At 46.5% G+C, this 18,516-nt stretch overlaps 1 long non-coding RNA gene across 1 annotated transcript in view; it reads left to right on the forward strand.

Annotated features, from left to right (window-relative positions):
- Window positions 1–3,404: 3,404 nt before the first annotated feature.
- LOC120919526 overlaps window positions 3,405–18,516 on the forward strand; it is a 120,208-nt gene continuing 105,096 nt past the window's right edge. Inside the window, exons 1-2 of the long non-coding RNA XR_005744580.1 lie at window positions 3,405–3,461; window positions 15,549–16,569. This is a non-coding gene — a long non-coding RNA (uncharacterized LOC120919526). The remainder of the gene's footprint in view (window positions 3,462–15,548; window positions 16,570–18,516) is intronic.

Below are 18,516 nucleotides of genomic sequence, written 5' to 3' on the forward strand. Positions count from 1 at the left end.
GTAGCGCAAATGGGCCGGCGTGACCCCGCCTAATTCAAATTAGGCAGGTAGGGGGCGTGCTCCCTGTAAATTACCCGTGACCCCATGTAAATGAGGGCCGTTGGTACGGCGCATGCGAACGCATGCTCAGAATCACGTCGCAAATACTCCTTGCTTTCGACGTGAACGTAACCTACGCCCAGCCCCATTCACGTACGCTTACACAAACGACGTAAAATACGACGGGTGTTCCGTCGTCTATACCTTGCATGGGCTGCGCCATCTTTTTGGTGGTTTATCTTTACGCCGGAAAAACACCTTACGTAAACAGCGTATCGGGGGCAAGTACGTTCGTGAATAGGTGTATCTTGCTCATTTGCATATTCTAGGCGTAAATCCACGTACAAGCCCCTAGCGGCCAGTGTAAGTATGCAGCTAAGATATGACGGCGTAGGAGACTTACGCCGGTCGTATCTTAGCAACATTTAAGCGTATCTCAGTTTGAGAATACGCTTAAAGATACGACGGCGCAGATTCGGACTTACGACGGCGACTTTGGTGGCAGGATCACCAGGTTAGATTTTAATAAAAGCTACAAATCTAAAAGTATTTACATTTTAAAATGACATTACCATGTCTACAAAGCTCATATGAGATTTTAGTGATTGCTTTCATATCTGCTTAAAGACAAACATTTGTTTTGGATAGAGTGAAGAGGGATTAGAATCCTGAGAGGTTAATATTGTCTATCTGTGCCCCCTGCTTGTCCTGGGAAATGGGGGGAGAGAGAGAGGGGGAGGGAGAGATAGAGAGAGAGGAGAGACAGGGAGATAGAGATGGGAAGGGGGTAGAGAGGGGAAATGGGTGAGAGGGGGAGAGAGAGAGGTTGTATAAGGGGAGGGGGATAGAGGGGGAGAAAGAGATGGAGAGGGAGGGGAGATGAGAGGGAGGGGGGAGAGGTAAGAGAGAGGGGGGAGAAATGGAGAGATAGAGAGAAAGAGGGGAGAGACAGGGAGATAGAGATGGAGAGGGGGGTAGAGAGCGGAAAGGGAAGAAAGAGAGGGGGGAGAGGAAGGAGAGAGAGGGGCGGTATAGGGGAAGGGGGAGAGAGAGGGGGGGAGAAGGGGGATAGATAGGGGAGAGGGAGGGGAGAGGGGGGAGAGGAAGGGATACAGAGGGGAGAGGGATAGAGAGAGGAAGGGGGAGGAAGGGATACAGAGGGGAGAGGGATAGAGAGAGGAAGGGGGAGAAAAGAATGTATAGAGATGGATAGAGAAGGGAGAGGGAGAGAAGGAGAGAGAGAGAGAGAAGGAGAGAGAGAGAAGGAGAGAGAGAGAAGGAGAGAGAGAGAGAGAGAGAGAGAAGGAGAGAGAGAGAAGGAGAGAGAGAGAAGGAGAGAGAGAGAGAGAGAGTGTAGATGGGGAGAGAGAGAGAGAGTGAAGATGGGGAGAGAGAGAGAGAGAGAGAGAGAGAGAAAATAAGGGGAGAGAGAGAGAGAGAGAGAGAGAGAGAGAGAGAGAGAGAGAAGATGGGGAGAGAGAGAAGGAGAGAGAGAGAGAGAAGGAGAAAGAGAAGGAGAGAGAGAGGGGAGAGAGAGAGAGAGAGAAGGGGGGGAGAGAGAGAGAGAAGGAGAGAGAGAAGGGGAGAGAGAGAGAGAGAGAGAGAGAGAGAAGGGGGGGAGAGAGAGAGAGAGAGAGAGAGAAGGGGAGAGAGAGAGAGAGAGAGAAGGGGAGAGAGAGAGAGAGAGAGAAGGGGAGAGAGAGAGAGAGAAGGGAAGAGAGAGAGAGAGAGAGAGAGAGTGTAGATGGGGAGAGAGAGAGAGAGTGAAGATGGGGAGAGAGAGAGAGAGAGAGAGAGAGAGAGAGAGAAGGGGAGAGAGAAGGGGAGAGAGAGAGAGAAAAAAAGGGGAGAGAGAGAGAGAGAGAGAGAGAGAAGATGGGGAGAGAGAAGGAGAGAGAGAGGAGAAAGAGAAGGAGAGAGAGAGAGGGGAGAGAGAGAGAGAGAAGGGGAGAGAGAGAGAGAAGGAGAGAGAGAGAGAGAGAGAGAGAGAGAGTGTAGATGGGGAGAGAGAGAGAGAGTGAAGATGGGGAGAGAGAGAGAGAGAGAGAGAGAGAGAGAGAGAGAGAGAGAAGGGGAGAGAGAAGGGGAGAGAGAGAGAGAAAATAAGGGGAGAGAGAGAGAGAGAGAGAGAGAGAAGATGGGGAGAGAGAAGGAGAGAGAGAGGAGAAAGAGAAGGAGAGAGAGAGAGGGGAGAGAGAGAGAGAGAAGGGGAGAGAGAGAAGGAGAGAGAGAGGAGAAAGAGAAGGAGAGAGAGAGAGAGAGAGAGAGAGAAGGGGGAGAGAGAGAAGGAGAGAGAGAGAGAGAAGGGGGGAGAGAGAGAAGGAGAGAGAGAGAGAGAGAGAGAGAGAGAGAGAGAGAGAGAGAGAGAGAGAGAGAGAAGGGGGGGAGAGAGAGAGAGAGAGAGAGAGAAGGGGAGAGAGAGAAGGGGAGAGAGAGAGAGAGAGAAGGCACAAGTGAAGAACAGAAGATGACAATATTTTAGTATTCAATTAAAATAATAACAATAGTAATATGTTCTGTACTAACCCTCTTGTATTGTATCGTCTCCCTTTATATTATAGAGCTCTGTAAATCCTGTATTATAAATATATATAAAAATCCTGTATTATATATAAATAAATATATAAATATATACATACACAGTGTATAAGGCAGAAAGGAAGAACAGCAGATGACATTTCTTTAGTATTCAATGACAATAATAATAAAAAATAGTATAATAATAATAATAATAATAATAATAATAATAATAATATGTACCATGGTATATATATAGATATATATATAGATTAGTCGCAAAGGAATGAGAGCAGATCATACATGATAATCAGTGACAATAGTAATACTAGTATGATGTGAGGTGACATGTGACACGGATAGAAGGGAAGATCCGGGGGCACAGTGATGACGATGATGAGTAGTGCGGTGCAGTATGACGGACATACCTGTACAGTGGTCCCCTGACTGTCCTGTGTAGTGATGATGAGGATGATGATGATGATGAGGATGATGCAGGCGGTGGTCCTCCCCGCTCCCTCCGCTCACCTCTGTCTCTCCTCCACTCCCAGGCTCTTCGTTTTCATTGTCACATCAGGCTCCTCCCTGGCCAGCCAATGAGCGTCAGGCAAGCGCTGGCCTTATCGCGTATACACTAATCACAAGCCGAGCCCCCCTTTATCTGCAATGACAGTTGGCCGCGCGCCCGAAAGGAGAAGCGAGAAGCCGTCAGTCTCAGAGCGAAAGCGAGAGACGTGACGTCAGGCGGACCCGCCCTCTTTCATCTTCTCAATGGAGGGAGGTGCGCAGGTAGCGGATGAAGCGCTGGAGGAGGTCACGTGATGCGGTAGTGAGGGCGGGAAGCGCGCCTGAGGTGGAGATGAGGAGAGGCGTCAGCTCATAGAGCTGGGCCAGCACTGACAATGGTAACATGGGCACTTTTATTGTTATAATGATGTTTTGGTGACTATGTTTTTTTTTGTTTAGGTTTTCTGGTCACACTTTTCAGCTGTGGTGATGTATAAATCATGGCGTGTTATATAAAGTACCACAAGAGGCATAAAATGTGGACATTTGTGCACTTAGACAGGATGGGGAACCTAAGCGATGGTGTTGGGGCTCCTTCATACCCGTGGTAACCCTTTCACCCCTTTGAGAAGCAATATGACAGAGGGAGGAGGCGATATGGCATCATTCAGCTGTACACAGTTGCAGGGGAGACCCATGGACCCGCATTAGTCACATTCAGCTGTACACAGTTGCAGGGGTGACCCATGGACCCGCATTAGTCACATACAGTTGCAGGGGAGACCCATGGACCCGCATTAGTCACATACAGCTGTACACAGTTGCAGGGGAGACCCATGGACCCGCATTAGTCACATACAGTTGCACACAGTTGCAGGGGAGACCCATGGACCCGCATTAGTCACATACAGTTGCAGGGGAGACCCATGGACCCGCATTAGTCACATACAGCTGTACACAGTTGCAGGGGAGACCCATGGACCAGCATTAGTCACATACAGTTGCACACAGTTGCAGGGGAGACCCATGGACCCGCATTAGTCACATACAGTTGCAGGGGAGACCCATGGACCCGCATTAGTCACATACAGCTGTACACAGTTGCAGGGGAGACCCATGGACCTGCATTAGTCACATACAGTTGCTGGGGAGACCCATGGACCTGCATTAGTCATATACAGCTGTACACAGTTGCAGGGGAGACCCATGGACCCGCATTAGTCACATACAGTTGCAGGGGAGACCCATGGACCCGCATTAGTCACATACAGCTGTACACAGTTGCAGGGGAGACCCATGGACCCGCATTAGTCACATACAGTTGCCGGGGACACCCATGGACCTGCATTAGTCACATACAGCTGCACACAGTTGCAAGGGAGACCCATGGACCCGCATTAGTCACATTCAGCTGTACACAGTTGCAGGGGAGACCCATGGACCCGCATTGGTCACATTCAGCTGCACACAGTTGCAGGGGAGACCCATGGACCAGCATTAGTCACATTCAGCTGTACACAGTTGCAGGGGAGACCCATGGACCCGCATTAGTCACATTCAGCTGCACACAGTTGCAGGGGAGACCCATGGACCCGCATTAGTCACATTCAGCTGCACACAGTTGCAGGGGAGACCCATGGACCCGCATTAGTCACATGCAGCTGCACACAGTTGCAGGGGAGACCCATGGACCCGCATTAGTCACATTCAGCTGCACACAGTTGCAGGGGAGACCCATGGACCCGCATTAGTCACATTCAGCTGCACACAGTTGCAGGGGAGACCCATGGACCCGCATTAGTCACATTCAGCTGCACACAGTTGCAGGGGAGACCCATGGACCCGCATTAGTCACATACAGCTGTACACAGTTGCAGGGGAGACCCATGGAACCGCATTAGTCACATACAGTTGCCGGGGAGACCCATGGACCTGCATTAGTCACATTCAGCTGCACACAGTTGCAGGGGAGACCCATGGACCCGCATTAGTCACATTCAGCTGCACACAGTTGCAGGGGAGACCCATATACCCGCATTAGTCACATTCAGCTGCACACAGTTGCAGGGGAGACCCATGGACCGGCATTAGTCACATTCAGCTGCACACAGTTGCAGGGGAGACCCATGGACCCGCATTAGTCACATTCAGCTGCACACAGTTGCAGGGGAGACCCATGGACCCGCATTAGTCACATTCAGCTGCACACAGTTGCAGGGGAGACCCATGGACCCGCATTAGTCACATTCAGCTGCACACAGTTGCAGGGGAGACCCATGGACCCGCATTAGTCACATTCAGCTGTACACAGTTGCAGGGGTGACTTTTTGTGTGGACCTCCTCTTTAAATCATTATTTAAGGCTGCTTTCACACTGAGGCGCTTTGCAGGCGCTATTGCGCTAAAAATAGCGCTTGCAAATCGCCCTGAAAGAGCCGCTCCTTTCTCTCCAGTGTGAAAGCCTGAGCCTGAGGGCTTTCACACTGGATCGGTGCGCTGGCAGGACGTTAAAAAAAATTCCTGCTAGCTGCATCTTTGAGGCGCTGTAGGCGCGGTGAATACGCTCCTACAGCGCCCCTGCCCATTGCAATGAATGGGCAGCGCCTCCGAATCGCCCGCACTAAACGCTGTAGCGGCGTTTTTCAGGTGTTTTTAACCCTTTTTCACCCGCTAGTGGAGGTTGGCCGCCGCATGTATATGTACGTCGGCAGAATGGCACGTACAGGCATATGGGCGTACATGTACGTCCCCGCCTTTCCGCAGGTCGGGGGTCCGATCGGGACCCCCCCTCCGCTACATGCGGCGGTCGGATACCCGTGGGGAGCGATCCGGGACGACGGCGCGGCTATTCGTTTCTAGCCGCCCCCTCGCGATTGCTCCCCGGAGCTGAAGAACGGGGAGAGCCGTATGTAAACACACCTTCCCCGTGCTTCACTGTGGCGGCGCATCGATCGAGTGATCCCTTTTATAGGGAGACTCGATCAATGATGTCAGACCTACAGCCACACCCCCCTACAGTTGTAAATACACACTAAGTGAACTCTAACTCCTACAGCGCCCCCTGTGGTTAACTCCCAAACTGCAACTGTCATTTTCACAATAAACAATGCAATTTTAATGCATTTTTTGCTGTGAAAATGACAATGGTCCCAAAAATGTGTCAAAATTGTCCGAAGTGTCCGCCATAATGTCGCAGTCACGAAAAAAACGCTGATCACCGCCATTAGTTGTAAAAAAAAAATTATATAACTGCAATAAGACTATCCCCTATTTTGTAAATGCTATAAATTTTGCGCAAACCAACCGACAAACGCTTATTGCGATTTTTTTTTTACCAAAAATAGGTAGAAGAATACGTATCGGCCTAAACTGAGGAACATTTTTTTTTAATATATTTTTTGGGGATATTTATTATAGCAAAAAGTAAAAAATATAGAATTTTTTTCAAAATTGTCGCTCTATTTTTGTTTATAGCGCAAAAACTAAAAACCGCAGAGGTGATCAAATACCACCAAAAGAAAGTTCTATTTGTGGGGAAAAAAAGGACGCCAATTTTGTTTGGGAGCCACGTCGCACGACCGCGCAATTGTCAGTTAAAGCGACGCAGTTCCGAATCGCAAAAACTGTCCGGGTCCTTTAGCTGCCTAAAGGTCCGGGTCTTAAGTGGTTAATGCAGTGCATGTTATCTCAGCTTGGATTCATTGAATGAGTTTACCAAAAATGTAAATATTGCAGAATATACAGCCCCATGCTACATAACTAAGCAACATGTAATGCTAAATAAACTAAATTATTAATGTATCTTAAATAGAAAACTTTCTTTTCGAATGATTTTTACTCCAAAAGCATTTTATTAAAATAAATTTGATAAAAAAAAAAATCAGATTTAAAAATAATAATAAAAACCCTTGATTTTTATCCTGGGTTGCACGCTAGCGTATAGTAGAGTTCTCATGGAGCAGGACTCGCACACTGAGATATGGAACAGAAGAGCACTGCAATGAAATGTGTGCTGCTGGGTGTCTGCCAGGTGTCTTTGTTGTACCCCAGAAGACAGACTTGTAGAGTCCATGTTGGCAGTGATGAAGTCGGATATATCAAGCTGCGGGGCGTTCAGCTGTCTTTTACTGATACCAGTGTAAGCTGCAATTTCCTGCCTCGGTGCGCAGACTCTTGTGGAAATGTTTTTGGAGAACAGAACTGACTGTTGGCTGGGGAACCGGCATGTAGATGGGATGGATTGTTTTTCCTAGCAGGTCCTCAGTGCATCCGGAAAGTATTCACAGCTATTCACTTTTTTTCACATTTTGTAATGTTACAGCTAGGGTTGTCCCGATACCACTTTTTTGAGACCGAGTACAAGTACCGATACTTTTTTTTCCAAGTACTCGCCGATACCGATACCGTTTTTTTTTTATTATTTACATTTTATTTTTATTTATTTAAAAAAAAAAATATTTATTGCAGTTTTTTTTTTTTTAACCACTTGCGGACCACCGCATGTACATTTACGTCGGCAGAATGGCACGTACAGGCACATTGGCGTACCTGTACATCCCTGCCTAGACGTGGGTCGGGGGTCCGATCGGGGACCCCCCCCGGTACCTGCGCCGTTCCCCGTGGCTGTCCGAGCGATCCGGGATGAGGGGGCGGCTGTTTGTTTTTGTCCGCCCCCTCCGGATCGCTCTCAGCCAATCCGCGCGCTCCCCCTGCGTGTCACTTCCTCTGCCTGTGTAAACACAGGAAGAGGGAAGTGATGTGATCTCTCCTCTCGGCGGTATTTTCAACCGCCGCTGAGGAGAGATCACATCACACAGTGAGTCTGCACAACACTACACTGACACCAGTACACACAGGCACATTAACCCCTTGCAATCACCCCACCCCCCACCCCCCTGTCACAGTGTCACTGAATGCAGTGATCATATATGTACTGATCACTGCATTTAGTGGCAGTGTGACAGGCAGTGTGACAGGCAGTTAGTGTTAGGTTCAGGGTAGCCCCCGTCCCCCCCCCCCCTTAATAAAGTTTTAACCCCTTGATCACCGCCATAGTTAACCCTTTCACTCCCTATTGCCAGTGTCACTAAGCGATCATTTTTCTGATCGCTGTATTAGTGTCGCTGTTCCCGCTAGGTAGCTATTTTTTTTTTATTGCGATTTTTTTTACTAAAGTCTTGTGGCTGAATAAATTTTGGCCTAAATGTTTGACTAAAATTTAGTTTATTTGATTTTTCTTATAACAAAAAGTAAAAAATATTGATTTTGTTTCAAAAATGTCGCTCTATTTTTGTATATAGCGCAAAAAATAAAAATCGCAGAGGCGATCAAATACCACCAAAAGAAAGCTCTATTTGTGGGAAGAAAAGGACGCGAATTTTGCTTGGGAGCCACGTCGAACGACTGCGCAATTGTCTGTTAAAGCGACGAATTGTAAAAACCCCTTGGGTCATTTAGCAGCATATTGGTCCGGTCCTTAAGTGGTTAATCAGACCTGTTAGGGGTCTTTGGAGAAATATCAGGGGACTCTTAACAGACCTTTGACATCTCCCCTTTAAGACAGAGAAAGGGACTAAGGACACAGATTCCCCAGTCCCTTTCTCAGCAGACTCAGCTGAAATGAATGGAGAGAAGCTCCTCTCCATTCATAAACTGAAGCATCATAAACACAGATTACGATGCTCAGTCATATGAATGGACAGAGTCAGTGATCACTGACTCTGTCCATTCGGAAAAGGTAGGAGCTGGATTTCCTACCTCCGCTCTCCATCCTGACAAATTGAGGGGGGGGGAGGATTGCACGGACGGGGGGAGAGCTGCACGGACGGGGGAAAAGACAACACGGGGAAGAGACAACACGAGGAAGAGGCAACACGGGGGGAAAGACAGCACGGAGCACGGGGGAAAGACAGCACGGAGCACGGTGGAAAAACAGCACGGAGGAAAAGACAGCACGGAGCACAGTGGAAAGACAGCACGGAGCACGGTGGAAAAACAGCACGGAGGAAAAGACAGCACAGAGCACGGGGGAAAAGACAGCACGGAGCACGGTGGAAAGACAGCACGGGGGAAAAGACAGCACGGAGCACGGGGGAAAAGACAGCACGGAGCACGGTGGAAAGACAGCACGGAGCACGGTGGAAAAACAGCACGGAGGAAAAGACAGCACGGAGCACGGTGGAAAAACAGCACGGAGCACGGAGGAAAAGACAGCACGGAGCACAGTGGAAAAACAGCACGGAGCACAGGGGAAAAGACAGCACGGAGCACGGGGGAAAAGACAGCACGGAGCACTGTGGAAAGACAGCACGGAGCACAGGGGAAAAACAGCACGGAGGAAAAGACAGCACGGAGCACAGTGGAAAGACAGCACGGAGCACGGTGGAAAAACAGCACGGAGGAAAAGACAGCAAGGAGCACGGGGGAAAAGACAGCACGGAGCACGGTGGAAAGACAGCACGGGGGAAAAGACAGCACGGAGCACGGTGGAAAGACAGCACGGAGCACGGTGGAAAGACAGCACGGAGCACGGTGGAAAAACAGCACGGAGGAAAAGACAGCACGGAGCACGGTGGAAAAACAGCACGGAGCACGGAGGAAAAGACAGCACGGAGCACAGTGGAAAAACAGCACGGAGCACAGGGGAAAAGACAGCACGGAGCACGGGGGAAAAGACAGCACGGAGCACTGTGGAAAGACAGCACGGAGCACAGGGGAAAAACAGCACGGAGCACAGGGGAAAGACAGCACGGGGCAATGGGAGCACGGGGGAACGACAGCATGGAGCACAGGGGAAAGACAGCACGGGGGAAAAGACAGCACGGAGCACGGGGGAAAAGACAGCACGGGGGAAAGACAGCACGGGGAAAAGACAGCACGGAGCACGGGGGAAAAGACAGCACGGGGGAAAAGACAGCACGGAGCACGGGGGAAAGACAGCACGGGGGAAAGACAGCACGGGGGAAAAGACAGCACGGGGGAAAGACAGCACGGAGCACGGGGGAAAGACAGCACGGAGCACGGGGGAAAGACATCACGGAGCACGGGGAAAAAGACATCACGGAGCACGGGGGAAAGACAGCACGGAGCACGGGGGAAAGACAGCACGGAGCACGGGGGAAAGACAGCATGGAGCACGGGGGAAAGACAGCACATAGCACGGGGGAAAGACATCACGGAGCACGGGGGAAAAGACAGCACGGGGGAAAAGACAGCACGGGGGAAAGACAGCACGGAGCACGGGGGAAAGACAGCACATAGCACGGGGGAAAGACATCACGGAGCACGGGGGAAAAGACAGCACGGGGGAAAGACAGCACGGAGCACGAGGGAAAGACAGCACGGGGGAAAGACAGCACATAGCACGGGGGAAAGACATCACGGAGCACGGGGGAAAGACAGCACATAGCACGGGGGAAAGACATCACGGAGAACGGGGGAAAAGACAGCACGGAGCACGGGGGAAAGACAGCACGGGGGAAAGACAGCACGGGGGAAAGACATCACGGAGCACGGGGGAAAAGACATCACGGAGCACGGGGGAAAAGACATCACGGAGCACGGGGGAAAAGACATCACGGAGCACGGGGGAAAAGACAACACGGAGCACGGGGGAAAGACAGCACGGAGCACGGGGGAAAGACAGCACGGATGGGAAAGACTTGCAACTCCCCTGCCTGCCTAGGTATCGGGTGAGGCATCGGAGCATTTCCCCCGAGTACAAGTACTCGGGGAAATGCTCGGTATCGGTACCCTAGTTACAGCCTTATTCCAAAATGGACTAAATTCATTATTTTCCTAAATATTCTTCAAACAATACCCCATAATGACAACGTGAAAGAAGTTTGTTTGAAATCTTTGCAAATGAATAAAAATAAAAAATAAATTCCATGTACATAAGTATTCACAGCCTTTGCCTTGACACTAAGAACTGAGCTCCGGTGCATCCCGTTTCCACTGATCACCCTTCAGATGTTTCTACAACTTGATTGGAGTCCACCTGTGATACATTCAGTTGATCGGACATGATTTGGAAAGGCACACACCTGTCTATATATAAGGTCCCGCAGTAAGAGCCGGAACTGTGTCTGCTGAGAAACGCCTATCACGGAAGGAACCAGGAGGAATCAGCGACTTTTAAACAATGAATGGATGCCCGCAGCCTGTCAATTTCAGGTACACTGACTCGGGCACAGTGAGGCTGCAATGGGCACAGTGAGGATGGGCACAGTGAGGCTGGCACAGTGAGGTTGCAATGGGCAAAGTGAGGTTGCAATGGGCATTGTTGACCCTCTTACAGTAGCTGCTGCATTCCCACCCTAGGCTTATACTTGAGTCAATACGTTTTCACAGTTTTTTGTGTTAAGATTAGGTACCTCGGCTTATACTCGAGTATATACGGTAAGTGAATAATAATGTTTATTTAAGATAAGTGATATAGATACGTAAACACACCCCAATACAAACAGTGCACAACCAAACAGAGACCCACAGACAACAAATAACTATATGCAACAAAAAGGGAAGTACCAGAATCATAAACGTTTAGCCAGGCCAGGGTCATTCACAGGGGATCAGCAAGGAACAGGACGGGAGGGGGAGAAGGTGGACAGAATCAGGATACAGAGCAGGGATGCAAGGTAACAGCAACACAGAAGGGACAGGGATAGGCTCGGGATCAGGTACAGCATAACAGGCTCGCAGGTCAGGGCACAAGGACGATACCAAGGCAAGCATGTGAATGCTTGCCAGGTATTTATATGCACACCTGCAATTAGCCTCAGGTGACACCTGATCGCAGGAGGTGCTGTCTGCTCCACAATACCAGGAGACACCCGCTGGTGGACATTGGTACTGTGGCCCAAGGACCTAACAGTGCCACCAACAGGTGAAACCTTTCATGACAGTTCCCGACTGTTAGGAGACACCTGCTGGTGGACACCAGTACTACGATCCACAGGACCGACAGCGCCACCAACGGGTGAAACCTTTCCTGACACATGGTGGTGGCAGCATCATGCTGTGGGGATTTTTTTTAGCATCAGGAACTCCGAGACTAGTCAGAATCGAGGGAAAGATGAATGCAGCACTGTACAGAGACATCCTTGATGAAAACCTGCTCCATAGCGCTCTGGACCTCAGACTGGGGTGAAGGTTCATCTTCCAACAGGACCACGACCCTAAGGACACAACCAAGATAACAAAGGAGTGGCTATAGGACAACTCGGTGAATGTCCTTGAGTGGCCCAGACTTGAACCCGATTGAACATCTCTGGAGAGATCTGAAAATGGATGAGCCCCGAGCCTTGCCATCCAATCTGATGGAGCTTGAAAGGTCCTGCGAAGAAGAATGTGAGAAACTTCCCAAAAATAGGTGTGCCAAGCTTGTGGCATCATACTCAGATAGACTTGAGGATGTATTTGGTGCCAAAGGTGCTTCACCAAAGTATTGAGCAAAGGCTGTGAATACTTATGTACATGGGATTTTTTTATTAATACATTTGCAAAGATTTCAAACAAACGTCTTTCACGTTGTCACTATGGGTTATTGTCTGTAGGATTTTGAGGAAAATAATACATTGAATCTATTTTGGAATAAGGCTGTAAAGTGACAAAATGTGGGAAAAGTGAAGCCCTGTGAATACTTTCCGGATGCACTGTATCAGAATGATATCTATGTTGCCCATAGCATCCAATCTGAGTCTACATTGTATTTTCAAACAATTTTGAACAAATTAAAAATGACATTTTGGTATTTGGCTTTGGGCAGCATATGCAGTTTGCCAACAACGAAATCATGCACAGCGATGTCTGGGAGGTCTACAAATTACTGTACACACCGCGCAATCACATGCTAGTTCAACTGGACTAAAAATTGATTTGAGTATAGTGTACCCCTTGGGAATATTTCTCCTCACTTTTTATGCCAACACCGGTCAAAAAGTAGGCAAGTGAATGAAAATCCCTCCAATGGGGATAAGAACACAACAGCCACTTTGATCAATGAGAGTACTTAAAATATTTTTGTTAGTGATGTGAGCTGGCCTTATATCTGGGGAGTTGTGGTAATAACATGCACTAAAATGTGCATTATCGTTACAAAATTGGATTTGCTCCAAATTAGCATATAAAAACAGGTATCTGCAGATGTACAAAGGTGTAATCCCACGTTTCTGGCTTCTCAGGGGTTGGCACTAGAGATGTGCACAACAGAAAAACTTGTTTCATTTTGGATCTGTTTGTTAAAGGGGTTGTAAAGGTAAAACATGTTTTTCCTAAATAGCTTCCTTTACCATAGTGCAGTCCTCCTTAACTTACAAAAATTGTACCTTTACAACCCCTTTAAGTTAATAATTTAGTTTTGTCATATTCGTTATGTTAGAATGATTTGTTTTTCGAAATTAGTGTAGTATGTTTGGTTTCGGCTAGCATATTTGTTACTTTCTAATCGATTTCGAAATATTAGTTCTATTTTATTTTTTAATTTCTATTCTTATCATCTTTTTTCACCTTTTTGTATTGCAATATGTTTCCAATTCAAATTCAAATTCATTTTCAAGTTTTCTAATTCATTTTTCCGTTATATTAATTAGTTTCAGTATAATTTTTTTGTTGAAATTCGTTGCCATTGTGATTTGGAATTTCAGATACATCCAAATCTCCAAATAACCAAAATTTTGTCCGAATTTTGATTCGTAGTAAACCCACACTATAAAAAAAAAAAAAAACCCTGCAAGGCAAAGGCATAATGAGCTAGTATGCAGCATACTAGCTCATTATGAAATACTTAACTCAGAACCAAGCCCCCGTATCGAAGCTGAGCTGGGGGAGCTGACCTCTTGCCCTTGGTGTGTCTTCCGGGTTCGCGGCTCTGGCGCTGTGAGTGGCCCGGAGCCACGTTGAAGGAAGTTTTCTTCTCGGCAAGACGCTGCCGGACCTTCAGCCGGGCATTCAAAGCGCATGTGCCGCTAATGTCAGCCGCTGTATGCAAAGGGAATATCTCCTAAACCGTACAAGTTTAGGAGATATACATTTTTCCTACAGGTAAGCCTTATTAAAGGCATACCTGTAGGTAAAAGTATCATATTTTGATGTATAACCACGTTAAACCAATCACGCATTTCTAGTTGGCACGATTTACTTACTACTACTACTGTATGCTATGTGTAGCAAACCTTAATACTTACCAGGCTAGGTCTAGGAAACCTTTTCTGAAATTCTGGAAGCCACAAATAGAACTGCAAATTTCACCGGCAACGCCACCTACTGTTTGAATCTGTTATTGGGGCACAACCTGAAAAGCGATGACCTAAAGAAACAGTTGTATATTTGTTGCCTTGCAGACATTTGTCTACTAAATAGTTCAAACACTAGGACAGGAGATCTACTGTTTGCTGTGGAGCTTCCTTCATTTTGCTATATACAAAGTAGTAGTGGTATATAATTGGGGGTTGCATAGAAAGTATCCTATCCTGATATTTTTCTTGCATATGTTTATACAAAGCAGTACATGCTGGTTATGACAGTGGGCTGTGAAGCAATTTTAAAGTGACCTTATAGGAAGCTGTAGTATAGGATGTGATAACATACATGTAAATATCTCTAAATATGCACATCGCTTTCTATATAAAAAATACTTTATTTAAAACAAATAGTTATATTATATATATAAATTAGGGCTGTTACTGATCAAAATTTTTCTGTTCGATTAATCGTTTTTGTTTTTTTATCGATTAATCGACTAATTTCGATTAATTATAACGCACATACAGATCCAACTACTTTTAGCTGATCTCCTTGCAGGCTGATTCCCAGTGCAGCTACCAACCACTGGAAAAATGGATAGCAGGATACAAAAAACACACAAAGGCAGCACTGGATTGGAATAGCATTAAAACTTTTATAGTCTTCAAGTAGGTAACCAAATATTGCACTGGAGATAAAATCGATGTAGCTACATAAACTGTAAAAATGGTGCGAGTAATACCAAACGGTAGCAAAAGCAGTCATAAACATGTAGCGAAGTATGATACTGGTATAAAAAATGTGTACAACGATACCACTGCTGAATCCAGATGAGGAGAGGCTAACATCTGTCCGTCGGCATGTAGATGTCCCGTGAAGGGAACTATCACAACTCCCAGTGGATGGTTGTAGAATCCCAGGTTGATAGAGGGAAGTGATAGAGGGAAGTGTAACAGCCCTTGCGTGTGGCAGATAGTAAGGTCCCGCCGGTATGCAGATATGAAGGCAAAGCAAAGGAGCCCTTCAGATGGACACGGCAAGCACCGCCGGTGTCCGTGACGTTACTGGATCTCCGACAGAACTCCCTGAAGGCCCAGAAGCAGGCGGAGAGGTGAGTACCAATCAAAAGAATTTTAATTGATTAAAAAGATTTTGATCGATCAAAAAAATTAAAGATTAATCGATTAATTAAAAGTTAATTTGCACAGCCCTAATATAAATGTTTGCATTTTTTTTTTATAGGAACAGCATCCCAGTTTGTGGGACTTTTATGGATGGGGGAGAACATTCACTTCACAGTGGTTCAAACCACCAGTTGCCCTTTGATCTATGTATTGGGATAGATGTCTGGATCTGTAAAATATTGACCGGAGGAATCCTCCTGTGTGGAAAAGCAAGGCACCTGCTACCTTTATTCTAAAGACAGAGGTCATGAGAGATGCGTAAACACATTCAGCAATCTGTTTATTGAAACTCACATTGGCATAGAAAAAAAAAGCATGGACCGAAAGAGAAAATTTGAAGTCGCAACCGCTAAGAAGTCTAATACTGTTAGTAAGAAGGTCACTTCTGTGTTAAAGTTTAGTGCTATAACTGAATAGCACTACTGACTACTATGTTATTATGTCAAGCTTGCAAAAAATGATGAGCAGCCAACAATTCATGGACATTTTTATTTTGTTCAATTGAAATTCAACTTCAAATATTCTGTGACATTTAACTGCCTCATCTCATGGTGACAAGTTTCACTCCCATGTGTTAGCTGAGCCAATGAACATAATAACACAACTGTAAAAGGCTTCAGTACCTATCGGCTATTTCAGACTATATGTGCCTTCAGAAAGTATTAAGAGATTGTATGGTGGACATAAAATTAAAAATGGGTCAATAAAGTCCTAAAAGGGGCCTAGAAGATACAAACGTGATGAAAGGTTCAAGCCAGTATACATACTGCTGCAGCTAAGAAGAGGTGAGGAGAACTTTGAGGCACACCGATGAGGGGATGTCCTGACAGAGACTTCAGGCAGTTATTAAAGAGGTGCTTACGTAGAAGGCAAAAAGGTCTGACAATGGCAAAATACGGGCTGACCCTGTATGATCAGTAGTCCTGTACTATACCGTTCTGTCTGTAAGAGAGAACTGTGCTGGCATTCGTTAATCAGTGTGTCGCAGTGCTGAAAGCATGGGGAGGTGAACAACATCCAAGAAGGTGCGAACTTGACCAATGGTACAGTACAGAGGCAGAAAACTCCTGGCACTTCTGGTAAGATCATTTTCTCATCTTTAAAAAACAAAACAAAAAAACATTCGATTTTTCCGATAGCAACTAATTTTGCTAAAAGATTGCTGCTTTGTTAGATTATGTGAACAAAATGTCATGTAAGATATACATGGCTGCATTAGTGCTTGTAGAGCTAATAGAATTATTTATGAACATAATGCAAATAATGGGTGTGTGCAATTGCACTCTCCTTCTTTCATTATGGGTAGTCAGGACTTATTATATTGTAGTCTCCTTTTTCACATATTCAGCTGGGATGACAGAATCCCTATTGAAAAAAGGGGGTTATCCAACCAGCAACTCATCAGCTCAGTAGGAAGATTTAAGCCAGGGGTGCTCAACCTTTTGAAGAGCGAGGACCACTTAAGCCATTTGGTAACCGGTCGCAGGCCACAGTGAACTATGTGGTTTTAACACCCCCCCTAAACCTTTAATGTAAATGAGCCCTTACTTTCTTAAGCCCCCTATAAGGCTCCTATCACACTGATGTGCTATTGTTTACCCATACCGTCGGTGCAGTACAGTGCACCTGCAATTTTTCTGCCCTAGGCTTCTGTTTTATATTATGGGTGTGTTGCACTTTTAGAAAGCGCACCAAACCCTCAGGATATAGTAGAAATGTATGGCTCAGTGCAGCTAATCCACAGGAAAGCCGCAGGTGCACTGCACTGCGCCCACGGATCGGTGTAAAAACAGCCTAATAGTTATTAACCCTTTTATACGTGCCAATATGCCCATTGCAAAAGCTATACAGGGGGTCCCCAACTTACGAACGCCCCGAGTTACGAACTTCTCCTACTTACGAACCGGGCGCTGTGGGGACCCTCTGCAATTTTGGGCGGACCGTCTGCTGTTCTGCGCATGCGTGGCCCGACGGAGCCTCAGGAAATGTCTGTAGTTGGCCGCGAATGCGCAGCACGGCATTCGACAAAACATCGAAAATGTCCATAATTGCAGGTCTGCGCATGCACGGCCAACTTACGAACATTTCCGATTTACAAACAGGAGGAAATTCCCCAACGGGTTCGTAACTCGGGGACCCCCTGTAATGCTATATGTGTTGTTGTGTTGAATACAATGACCTTCTTTTCCTCTTGGAGCTGCCGCTGGCATTGCTCTCCAGGCTGTTAGAAAGGATTAGAGGCAGAGTGCAGTTGGTATAACTCCGCCTGGGACAGGAGCCGGCACTACAGAGTAAGCATTGGCTTATGCCGATTCTTCTGCCAGCCCCAGCTCTCTGCACTCTGATGCTCTGGGATGGCGGGTTGGCATGCCCCGACTGTGAACAATGGGTTTCCAACCCCCAGGCATCCACTTCCCTGGTTTGAGGTTAAGAGCCACGTCAGAGGGCTCTGGGCCATGGGTTGATCACCCCTGATTTAAGCAGACAAAGAAAGCTGCAAAGCTAGTGTTTTTTAATGTACTTTAATGTGTCTAGCTAACCCCTTGTGCTTTGGGAATCATTTTTCATATTTTTAATGTTTGCAAACTGGTGGCAAAATTTAAATCCTGTATAATAGTATTTAAGAAAACAAATATAAAGCAACAGTTTGATTTTTTTTTAAAAACAACGAGTACACAAGTAACCACTTGGGTTTCCTTTGGGATACTTAAACCCAAAAATGATAATAACTTTTAGGTGTTTAAGGGGGTCAATTACCGGCCTCTTATCTTTAGAAACTTTTTTACTGGGATATTTTCCTGCTTGATTTTAGTTTGGTGATTCTACGTTATTGATAACCCATTACGGGAGTGAGTGCCAAATGTCACTTGGTTTTAAAAACTGAATAGATGTTTTGGGTGTAGAAGGCCTTTTAATAAACTAGTGTTAAAGCGTTATATTTTAAGGTACCCAAATTATCTGTTCTGAGCTTCTGTACCCAGTACAGTGAAGTTACTTTTTTTTTTTTTAAATCAAAAAAGTTTTTA

This window comes from Rana temporaria, chromosome 12 (genome assembly GCF_905171775.1).
Source record: "Rana temporaria chromosome 12, aRanTem1.1, whole genome shotgun sequence".
In the NCBI taxonomy this organism is placed as follows: domain Eukaryota; kingdom Metazoa; phylum Chordata; class Amphibia; order Anura; family Ranidae; genus Rana; species Rana temporaria.